The sequence below is a fragment of the Anser anser genome (genome assembly GCF_964211835.1).
Source record: "Anser anser genome assembly, chromosome: 14".
Lineage (NCBI taxonomy): Eukaryota > Metazoa > Chordata > Aves > Anseriformes > Anatidae > Anser > Anser anser.
In genome coordinates, this window is record NC_139735.1 from 19,019,813 (window position 1) to 19,032,347 (window position 12,535).

Genomic DNA, 12,535 nt, shown 5'->3' on the forward strand with positions numbered 1-12,535 from the left:
TGTCACAGCAGGATGCTTCTTTCTATAAGGACAGATATTCCACCTTGCTATTAATAGTGATGTTTTGTTGGAACTTGTATAAACAGATTCCTTTAAAAAAGGGAAAGGGTGCTTTCATCAAAAAGTTCAATTATTTTTTTGAAGAAAATCTAATGTTACTTAAAATAGAAGATTTTTACAGATTAGAGTATGTGAGAGCTTCTCTCATTCAAGGAAATTGTCACCTGAGAACATGACCCAGTCAGCAGGATCTGGATTTAACTCAGCTTATGAAAGTGTCTCTTTAACTTCAAATTTTAAAATTGGCTGTAGTAGTGTGTGCATGTATATATGTTCATATATTAATTTATACATATACTAATATACATAAAAATATATGTATTTATATATTTATATTTATATATATTATATTTTTATATATTTATATGTATGTATAAGTATATGTACATATACTAATAAAAGGATTAAAAGATTTTTAACGCTTCCTCCCTAGGCATATAAGCATTTGGACTGATGGCACAAAATAAGTATTCTTTTAAAAAAAAATGCTTATTTTAAAGTTCAAATAAAGTATAGCACTAAGATGATATTGGAAACCTTTTTTTTTTTTTTTTAATTATTCCTGGAAACCTGCAATTGTCTGTAGGAAAGCAGGAAGATATATTTGGTTGGGTGTATTTTTGTTTGTTTGTGTTTTGCATGGTGGTGTTTTTTTCATAACTTCCTAGATATATTCTCTGGGGCAATTAAACTATTTAAAAGATGAAATAAAATAAAGATATCATTATTAGTCTGACACATTTTGTGTTAAAAATAACCCAATATATTCCAACTAAAATTCTGCATTATTTCAGACTTCTCCATTTTTTAAGTGTCCATAGTCCAATTTTAACGTACTCTGGTAATTTAAAAATAAATAAAACATCAAAACTTAAACAATGCTTGCTATTTTTGTATCTCTAACTGGCATTGTTGTTCAAATAATGAAAACACAGGGCTGTGACAATTCCACTGTAACAAAATTGTTTCCCTGACTGTATAGCTCTCACTGTTTTGGGACCGCCAGTTTGCATGTACTTTCAGATAGAAATCAATATCTTAAAGGAGTTAACAGAAAGAAATTAAGTAAAGAGATGGATATATAAGTGCCTCATGACAAGGGTTCTGGCTGTACCAAGTTCTGTTCTTATACAGGGTTCATATTAAAAAAAAAAAAAAAAAAAAAAGTATAATGGATCTTACTGTAGTTAACTGGCTGCTTTCACACGCCGTATTCTGAGCTGTTTGTTTTAAATGCCTCCGCTGATCAGAGCTGGGTTGTTGTCAAAGGGCTAAGCCCATGTTTGTAACTGGTAAATGAATATCTCAATAGGAAAAGAATTTCAGGGAGAAATACTGATAGAAGTGAAGCTAGACTTTTCTGTGACCTCTTATTTTGTAGGATAATTCTCTTATTGTTCTTTTTGAACGCACTTTTAAATGGACTGAGAAGAAATAATATACAACAGAGGAAATAATTGTGGTAGCAATATAACACGGCAACGGTCATAAGCCTAAAGTCTTAGGTCAATTTTGGAAAGTTGACTGCATGATGTTAAAGTGGAAGGGACTGAGGGAAATCTGACGTTGATTCTTATCAACAAACAGCTGGTGTTGGGTGTTCTGTGCTTCAGGACGAGGCCAGGAGATGGGCCACTTTTTTCCTTCAGTTTGCCCACCGGATGATTTACACTGATACTTAACTGTACCTTGTGGTGTTTCAGGCACTTACTTGTGGAAAAATGACAGGAAAGTTGTGATCTGTGGATTCACAAGAAATAGGTATTTTCGTGGTAGGTAAAAGTTGGAACCTAATAAGACTGATGCAATAAACCATATGTCCCAATGGTAGGTGTGCTGAGAAGCATAAGTGCCTACTACAGAAACATTATTAATGATACAGCACTGTAAGTCTACTTGGCATAATGTACTAGGGGGACTGTGCCAATGAAATGCAGAATCTCTGCTGCTTAGATATATGGAGAAATATAACAAGTCTCGACTCAGCACATGTCAAAGCACACTGCCTGGCATGATGTTCTCCCAGTTTACAGGGTTCTCTAACAATATCTGAGCTTAATGACCTTCAGGATCATTAAGAAATTGTCAGGCAAAATAAGAAAAAAATTGCAATGTATTCTCTTTTATGGTGGAAATTATTCCTCGCAAGTTTACTTTTGTAGATTTTTACATCTCAGCATGATGTTTTCATAAACCTGGTCCTTAATGTCTCTTGCAAATGACGAGAAGGGTACTGCTGCTGACCACAGCCGCTGCTAGCCACAAGTCTGAATGCTTTCCATTCTCAGTCTCAAACAAGTCTGAGGCTCTTTCTAAATAATCTTGATTTCAGGCAACTCTGGAATTGATGGGGAAAAAAAAAAAAAAAAAAAGCCTTTCATCTTTAGGGCATGCATAAATGCTGTCCGCTCTGAAGCGCATTATACCCACAAAAGCAATGATCACAGATTTCTCCCCAAAGTAGATGAGTAAGTACCCTACCTTACAGTGGAGCATACTTGCCAGCTCTGTGATATGCCTAAAACTGGAGTATACACACTTCTAGTTACTGTAGCTCTGTTGAAATCTCTGCAGCTTGCTGTCTTTAAAAAGTTTTTGCAGGGTGGCTTCATACATATGAGTTCTGAAGTAAAATGTATAGTACTTTTGCCTCTCAATGTCAGCAGGGTATCTACTGTCTTACAGCTTCTTTCAGTGATGCTAGTGGTTATCTCCAAGGGGAATCTTCACATATCTTGTCATTAAACAATTAGCTGATTAATGCTTAGAAATGATTTTGTAGAAGCTTTCTTTAGATTTCTCCAAACAGTATTTATTAGATGGTAAATAATTTGGTTTGGCTTTCTTTTCCCCCCTCCGGGGGACGGGTGAGATTCATGAATTTCATTTTTGTCATCCAAAGTACATTTATATGCGTTTCAGGACACATCTAGCATTCAGCTTGCTGGTATTAACTCTGCATTTTGAATTCAATTGGATTTGAATAAATGGATTAAGAAGTGAAAACCCTTACCTGAAAATCTGCTTAAGGCTGAGGAATGAAGATCCCTGATTCTGCTGGTTATATCTGGCATACTTGCTTGCCTTTAGCATTTCCACTATTAAAGATGAAAATCTTACAGGTGAGAGCAGAGGCAATTCACTCACTATTTATAGATTAGAAGCTTGATTTTTAAAATTCACCTTTATAAGTTGTAACCTGAAAAATGGTTACGAAAAGTATGCCCTATAGATGGGCTTCCAGGCCTATAAGCAGTTACCAGTACACTGAACCACTTCTGATAACAAAAATTATTTTCAGTAAGTAGTGAGGTACATGGAGCACATCTCACCTTGACTATGTGGCACAGGTTGTAGTAACTAAGCAACTTTTTAATAAATCCAAATTAACAAATGGCAAACAGAAATATAATTTAGTCTGTTTCAAAAGTGTCTTTTTATTCATGCATCACAGATGCTATTACATGACAAGCCACATGTTAATTTACTGATTTTTTCTTCAATTATTACCTTAGAGAAGTAATAAAGAGAAAAAAAAATAGAAATGCAGTGGGGCAAAGACATTGAGCATTGAAGAAGTAATGACAGCTACTTTTTGTTTCAATGTTATAGCAAGAAGTTGCTTTTCCAACTGAAAACTGAGAGTATGCATAAAGACATAGTACAGGAAGGATTTTTATGCAGTAGAAGCAACATGAAGATGGAAGGAAGATGATATAGCTTGCAGATGTTATAGCTTATAAATACCATCGCCTAGCATTTAAGACATTGCTTTTTGTTCAGTACATTTTTATTACTCTATATAATTCCGAAAAGGAGAATACAACATTGCTGTGGTTTTCATAGGTAAACTTGCTTCTTTCCAAGTAACCTGTTTTAGAAATACGCATTAGGTGTCAATATTCACCTGAATATGAAAATGTTCATGAGCAGTGAAACAGTATATGCACAAGCACATGAATAATTGGCTGTATTTTGAAGACAGAACTAGGAGGTTTTAATGTGATATATTTCATAATACTTGCAATTGAGAAATGATACTTTTCAGCAAAAGAAAATCTCAGAAATCTTGATTTTAATTGAGCAATGAAGTAAAGTACTTGCCATTGCAATGGCTAAGCAAGAAATTTTACCTTGGTATTTTTCTGTGAGCATCCTCAGTAATCTGTACAGTCTGCTGAAGTAGTAATCAGTGTCTCTGAAATACAGCTGAACTAATTACTTCTTTCAGGAGTTCCAAGAATATACATATACCCTTTATTATTAGGAATTTTCTTCCCTGTAAATTAGTTAAAGGATATTTAAAGCTAGGTTTCCAGATGAAGCGGTAAGTTGTCTTTCTGTCACAGATCCTGGGACTTTTAAATTATGGGATAAGTAGGTGATCAACAGCTTTTGCTGACAAAAAGGGGAAAATAGCTGAGCAACATTGGGGAACCTGATTAAGAGTTTTTAATCACATCTAAAAGACAAACTTCCTGTTTGTGTTTTGGTATTTATGCACATTCCTTTATTCTTCCATATTTGAACACAGGTATTTTTTCTTGATAAGCTTACTACTTGATATGTACATTATTTTCTTTCAAGGCTAAAACCTTTTGGATGCTGACAGTATAGTAGTAGCTGATTGGACTTGACAGAAGGGAAATGGACCCATTGTCCGACTTCCTTTCTGACCAGGTATTCACACTCGTTTCCCCACGTTCAGACATTCCTAGTAGGATGTGCATCTCTTCAATACTAGTCATCATTTTGTTTCATTTCATGCTGACAGCTAGTGTCTGTTCAGTATAAGTCTGATCATTTCTTAGCTGGGAGTTCGTTATGATACCTTAAATAGACATTCAATATGTTCCTTCAGTCACTGGTTTCTCACAGCTGATCAGGCTCAGAGCAGTCTCCTGTTTGTCTTGCACTTGGAGACACTACTGGAATTAAACTTTCCATGTGACTCATTTTTTTTATGCTCTGTTCTCAGTGATAACTTTCCCCTTAATTTTAACATAATGATTAGATATAGGATCATGGGATGCCTTTGTACACAAATGAGCACAAGTGTATAATTTCTGCTGCTTTCAGTGTGAATCCAAACAGCACAAACCACTTGCCTTTGACATGCATTACAGTGTCTCTGAATGTGGTGCCACGATTCCAGTCTCGGAATTGTTTTGGCCACCAATTGAAACATACCGTTGAAACTGCTTCACAAACAGCGTTATATGTATTAGCAGCACCAAGTTATACTCATCACAAATCTCCTTTCACCTTTTGCTTAGGTTGTTGTCAGGTAGCATTTTGCCCAATGGTAGCCTCTGTGGTTTTGCAGTGTCTAAGACAAAATACTGTGAAGTATCTGTCACCGTGAATCTTTGATTCACCCTTGGCAAGAACCTATAAAGGTTGCCAGTGATGACAATGACACGTTGAGCAGAAACCAGAGAACAGATTTTACTGGGAAGTTGTGATTATGCCTCTAATAAGATAACACTAATGATTTATACTGGAGCATGCCTTGTGGTTTGTGTGCAACTCTTAAGGCATTCTTGCAGTCCCCCCATCTGAGGTCCTCCCATAAGAAGCGTAGAAATACATAATTTAAGGACTAGATTTCAGGTCCATTTGTTTTGTATCTGTGGAGACATAGTAGTGTAGAAATACCTGATGCATCTCTGATTCCAGAAATGGCCTAGCCAGTGAGTCAGGGACATTGGTGCAAGTTAGTTTACTGAGAACTTACCTTAAATGTGTGGCAAACCTAGACTATGATGTTCATGTCTCATTTCCCCTGTCTGTGTGCTGTAAGTAATGGAAAAGATTATCCAGAAAAGAAGAGGAATCTTCCCTGTAGCAGTCTTATTGGCTAAAGTCAAGTAAAATATATTTAAAAAAAAAAAAAAGAAGAAAGAAACAAGTATGCAAGACACAAGACTGTGGTTAGACAATATAAATAAAATAAAATAAAATAAAATAAAAATCTGTTTTGGGAATCTTTCACCTGGAATCAAAAACGTTATAGCCTACTGACAGCAGCACTAGTCATGAATGGTTCTGGTCATCCAGACTCATTCAGAAAATGTGATGGGTTTATTTTATACTGGATAGCTATGTCACATTTTGATTATTCTCTGCCATGAGCATAAAGTCTCCATTGAGTGCTCTGTTTAATTTTATAGAAATTACTCCCTTAGTTTCTCTAAATTTTTACAGAATAGTCTTTCTGTGTTTCTTAAGCTCTTTAGATAGAATGATGTGGAAAGGATACAACTATCTATAAAACACATTGTAGGTTGGGCCTTTAAGATATATATCATTCTGGTGATGTTCTGTTAAATTCCTTAAAGCCAAATTTCTATAGTGACTCACTGGAATGGTTTCACACTTAAGGATGTATGGAAACAAAAAGGAGGCCTAACAATTTTAGAGGGATAAATTTCTCCAGGCTGGTTTCACATGAGAGTTTCATGCTTTTATTCTTCAATGGCTGTAATTGATTTCTGGAAGATTTTTGGGGGGAGCAGGGGGGAAGCACCTGCTATAGCAATAAACTATCTCCATGTAATCTCCATGGGGATTAAGTTCGCTGAAGTTCTCTGCTGTGTATATAAAAAGGTGGTTTTCTATAATGTCCACGTAAGTCAGGTTGAAATACTCTTATTTTCATCAGTGGGCCCTGTAGGCCAAATTCAATTCTGGTGCATTTCTAGTGAAAAGAGCATTTACTCTTGGGAAAAATGTGGCCAGAATTATTTGACCTTAAAATGATTTCTAGAAAACAGCATATTCTCTTCACTATCTTCCTAAAAACAGATAAGCTTTAAATGACACTAGCTTTAAGATCAGTCCTTTTTCTCATCCACTCAGTCTCTAAGTAGTCACTGTATATGATAAATTGAGTAATAGTTGCTGGTTTTAATCTAATTGAAACATTCATCTTGCACATTCTTTAAATATAGAAAGCTTCTCTCAATATTTCTTTAGGTTAGTTGTTAGTGTGTTTCTGATGCATTATTTCATGGATGAATGATTTATTCTGGCTTACTTTGGTGCCTACATTTATATCAATATGTTTGTTATATAAACAGTCAGGTCTCTTTGACTGTGAAGGCTTTGTTGTCAGCAACTCACTAGCGTGAGAGAGTTCCAATTTGTTTCCATCCCAGATGAAGCCACAGCCGAACTGCAATTTGTCTTGCTCTATGTACACACTGCATAGGCACAGAAGTGACAAAGTCAATGGAAAATACAGGGGCTAAGCTACAAACATTAACAGGCAAACTTTTTTAAAAAGTGCTTAAAGTCTACCTTCTGTACTCCTAGGGATGGATGGCCAGTATACCTTTCCTGTCTGCTTGACCCCTGCAGTGCCCACAATCTGTATGACTTAGGGAGGGAACACTTGCAACAATGATTTTGTCCAACCTGAATTAAATAACTGAGGCATGCTTATATCGAGAACTGATTTTATAGATCTTATTTGCCTGATTTTAAGTGATTAGATGAAAAAAAAATAATTGAGAAGAAAAGACAAAATAATTGAAAGCAAAATTGAAAGAAAATAATTGAAAGACAGTCAAGTATATTCTAATGAATTTTTTAGCTTATCTTGTAAAAAAGATTTCTGTGGGTCTTAGCATTGAAACATTAAATGAATAGGTTTATTGTTGCATAGGAAATTTTTTTTCTATAAAAATTTATACTTCTATTATTTCTATTTCTATATTAATACTAGTGATTAGCAGGAAAAAATGCTGAGGCAACATGGGAGTGTTGAAATACCAAATTCAGGTACTCAGTTTGGAGAAATCAATTTTTGAGTCACACTTTCAAAACATCTAAGCACAAATATTTTTGCTTCTTTCTCTAAATTTTAGTGTGTGGCTCAAGCTTTCAAATTCACAGACTAATATGTTTATTCCAATGTAATTTGACTGCTTTGTGATGGAAAAATCAAAGATTTTGAGTTGCACTCATTTGAGAGAGATCCTTCCAAACAACGTCATGCTTAGCAGTTACGGCTTCATGCTGAGCCACTCCAAAAAGTTAGAACCCAGTTCTTCCAAACTGTTAACATTTATGGGTTATATTGTCTTCAGGGAAAACTTGCCCTGATTATAGGACCTCACACACACAATCCAGGATTATTGCTTTTTAAACACCACTCCTTACTCCACACTGATTCAGCAGCCCTGTTCAGAGGATACATGTCATCATAAACACGCATATGGTATGGTATATTTACTCTGACAGGACTCTTGCTTCTCTTCTTGTCTGTCAGTATGTCCCTACCTCTGATTTCCTCCCATGCCTCTTTTCACTCATCTTCTGATAATGTCCACATTTTCTGAGGTATGAGGATTTTTCTTCTGTTTGGGAGGTCTTCAAAGAGGTCATGACTAAAAGACAAAAACCTGGGTCGCTGGACTCTTTCCACAACTGTGCTTAACTGAATGGAAAAACATGGGTAGTGTTCTAAATAAGTCATTTCTTCGCTCTTAGTCTTTCATCTTTCTCTTTATGGGCATCACTTTTTTTTTTTTTTTTTTTTTTTACATTACAGGGAATGTAAAAAAAAAATTGTTAGCTCTATTTGAGCTCTTTGTACAAAGAAACTCACAGCAGCACTGAACAGTAGAAACTGCTTCCTCTCCAGATTTTAACATACTATTTTTCTCAGTTTGATCTATATTAATATGATATTTAGGTGGAATAGAGGTAGTTGAATGAAAATAGTTCTTGGGCTGGGGAGGATATGAGTTACATTTGCTGCCACCAATGATGTGTTTCGCAGAGAAAAACTTGTTTTAAAAATATTGGATGGAAAGACATTTACCCTCTGCTCCTTTGGGCACAAATTATATTATATCAAACAAGACATTCTTGGAATGTCCTGGAGAATTGTTTCTCAGAACAAATTATTCTTTGTGCTCTTCTACGTTTGCAGAATAGAAAAATGGTGTTTTACTCTGACAGAGTTGGCAAGTCAGTTAGAGGGATGATGAAGTCTCCTTAGCAGCCTTCAGGGTAAATTGGTGCAAATTGCCTCCTTGAAGGAGGCATGGCAGTTATTTCGCTAGAAATGGGAAGCTAAATGAAGCCCAACAACTAGACTATATTTATGCAATGATTTAAATTGGCTTATTGACAAAGGCTGTATTTGTAGTTATTGCAGTTGGTGTTACAAAAAAGCATATGCTTACTTTTGTGCATATCAAAGCTCATTAAAATCCAAAAAGGTGAATTGAGCAGGAAACTATAAAGTCCCCTTAGAGAGTTTCCAAATTGCAGGAAGAGCTGAGCTTTATCCAGGACAACCTGATAATGTTTTTTCAGTTTTTATGCTTACAAATAACATTGGTAGTAATTTGACCCTAAGTTGATCTGAAGGTAAAATGTCTCTAAAGAAGATCTGAAAGTTCAGGTCTTTGGCTTCCATTTCCACTTTTCTCTCATCAGTGACTTGGCTGTCACTTTCTTTTTGAGTCTCAATTTTATTCTGCCATCAAACTCCTGGTAATTGTCTAGAGTTTATATGCAGTTTGTTGTATAGACTGAACTACGTTATACTGTTATACAGTAGCACACCAGTTTTGATTTTGACCGGTGGGTATCAAAATTACCATCTGACTTGGACCCCAGTATGATCAAGTATACAAATATGGTCTATTTTAATGTTTATGATGGTGTTGAGGTTTTCCTCCTGTATTATTCTCTGGCAGCACAATGATATGATACACGCTTCTCAGGCTCTGCATTGAGCTATATTTGGGAGGCGGTGCATAAAGTTGCACAACAAGTTGCCTTGTAACAAAATTTTCATTACAAGGGTAGAACAGTTCTTTACGTATAAGTAACTGTGTATTACATTGGTTTGGGCTTAACTTTTCTGATAATAGGGTCCTCAATTTCTATTATCTGTTTAGAGTCTGCAGTTCATTATGTTCATCTGAAATTGTTTCCTGCGTTATTGCTGAACGTGCCACTGATATTAAATCCTTAAAATTAAAAATCTGAAGAATTTTAGCTAGAATTAAAAATAGGTATCTTTTAAAGATTTCAGCAATGTATAGAGCAGATCATAACACTTAATGGTTTTAAGCTTTTTTTTTCTTTTTTTTTTTTTTGCTTTGCTTTGGGGAGAGGTGTTTTGTATTCCAAACACCTTCTGCCAAAGTTAAGTTTTCTGTGTGCATATTAGCAAGCAACTTAGCTGATTAATAACTAATAAATAAACCTACTCTAGCTTACTCGGTATTTTTGATACTGATTTGTTCAAGTTTCTATACCAAGAATATCTAAATCAAACCATCATCTCGATCTCCTCTTTGCCCACACCAGTGTCTATTATTGTGACAGTGCTACTTACTATCTTGCTTGTTTGACTTCTGTATATTTAATTTTAAAAACACTGTCGAGGGAAGTTGAAGAGTGTTTAGAGTGGGGTAAGTCTGTTTGTTTAGATCTACTAATTCATTCTGTCCTGTTATCTTTCTTTATTTCTTCCGATATATTTGGCAGGGAGCAGAAATGAATACGGCTGTGTTCTGTTGAGCAGCTGCCACTGCCTCAAGCTGTTTCGGCAGTTCACCTTGCCAAAACGCTTCTTCTTTCCAGTTTTCTCACCTTGAACAAGGGAGGAGCTTTAGAGTAGTGCTTGTCATCTAAAGGTTACTTTGGGACTAGCTGGCTTAGCATCACAAGGTGAAATATTTTCCTCATTCTGAAGTGGGGCAGAAAATTATCAGAAATAAATAAACAAAAAACCTTGTAAACTTGCATAGGCTTAGCTAAAATGGTTTTTTAGACATTTCTGCTGTACCTTCAAAGTATATTTTAAGTTAAATTGCAAAGTGTTGTTAAAAATTGAAATTTATCATTTAAATAAGTTCTATATCTTATTATGCTACCTAGAATTTTGACTTTGTAGTCATATTGAGCTTGAAAGCTTATCACAACTGATCTTACCAGTTTGTCTGAAAAACCTGTGATTTCTGAGTAGTAATTCAAAAAATAGCAGAAAATATCCAGGCAACTCTAGTGGCGGGAGTTCTTTCATATGTTTGTAACTTTATAACAATAAATACATAAAATAGGTATTTACTTTATCAACTGTAACTGTCTTGTATTTGTTTTAAAATCTTCTGTTTAAATATTATCATCTTGCTCTACAGACTTCAAAATCACATTTTTCAGTGAGAGAGAAATTGTTTCACACAGGTTACAACATGAAAGGTTTATGAGCACAACTGAAAATCTATAGTATTTGAAACTATGAAATGATCTGCTTTTTATTTTGGAGATTTTGACTTATGCTGCCTCTATCCTGTGGTGCACAAGGAGAGGTCTGGTTGTCCGCTTGATCCACCGATAGTAGTGGATCCCTTCCTGCTCCTGTGTAATTTTTAATGTGATGTCTGATGTGACAGACACAGTTTAATGAGAGTTCTGATAATTAATTCAAACTTAGCTTTGGAAAATGAACAATTGGTAATTAACTGAATGTGATGTGGTGACTTATTAGTTGATGTAACAAACAGCCATAGTGCAGTTTGCTTTTTTAAAACAAATATTTGAATTGTCTGAAAAGCTATTCTGTAATGCAAGCTGTAGATATTTTGTTCTTTTTTTCTTTAATTGCAACCTCAGTTTACTAAAAAAAATTACTTGCAATATTCCTAAGAAGGCAGGTTTCAAGACATTGTCAAAAGTTATGTCTCTCAATAGGGATTTGGCTATAGAGTTAAAAGCAGCTAACTTTTCTTCTCAGTTATTATATAGTTATTCATAAACTTAGAGGTTATTCCCAATCCATAGCATAGAATTGCAAGTCATTAACAGATTGCTGTCTTTGCTTGAAGTGAATCACCATGGATTTATTTATAAGTTTAATCATGTTCCATCTCTTATTCCAATGCCAATAATTTTATCTTATACGGGAAGAAAAAAACGTTAATGAAGTGATGATGAACACCCTAATAGTTAGCAAGCCCTATTTTAATGGCAGTCATTGTGTATAATAGAGGGTGTTGTTGGAAAGCTGCTGACTGTGAACAACATTTAATTAGAAATGTAGCCCTGGAGCAGGAGGTGAACCTGTGCTCTTAATTGCCTCTGTTGGTGGCTATACCCTAGAGCACATTAGGGCTGGGGGTTTCTGGGGCAGCTGGGGCATGGTGAGAACCTGTGGGTGAGAGGCTCTGCTGCTTTGGGCCAAGCTAATCCTCCAGCTGAAGCCTGTTGAGCCAAGGAACCCAGCCAGCCTCACTCGTTTGGTGTGATCTCTGGCTGCTTGAATGCTGTTCACCCAGTTACACTTCTCTGGTAAGCAGGGCTTGTAATGGGAGTGGAATTAGCTTAGCGTTTTTTCTATAATTTTCTCATTAATTTTCCTACACTGAAACAACTCTGCAATTCTAGGGAGGAAAATAAAACTGCTAGGGAGTTTAAATTTTGCCTCCCTTGAAATAAAATTTCTTCT

General features: G+C 35.5%; 1 protein-coding gene across 7 annotated transcripts in view; it reads left to right on the forward strand.

The window, feature by feature from the left end:
• The window catches only part of ATP10B (ATPase phospholipid transporting 10B (putative)), a 159,477-nt gene that overhangs the window by 1,329 nt on the left and 145,613 nt on the right, over positions 1-12,535 (forward strand). For 2 of the 7 annotated variants that reach the window (XM_083798072.1, XM_083798073.1), the window contains exon 1: positions 11,037-12,378. The exons of 2 other annotated variants lie outside the window; for them this stretch is intronic. The gene's annotated coding sequence lies outside the window, so the exon portion shown is untranslated. Of the gene's footprint in view, positions 1-11,032; positions 12,379-12,535 lie in introns of those variants that run through there. 3 more of the 7 variants (XM_083798061.1, XM_083798068.1, XM_083798065.1) reach the window with 3 other exon arrangements.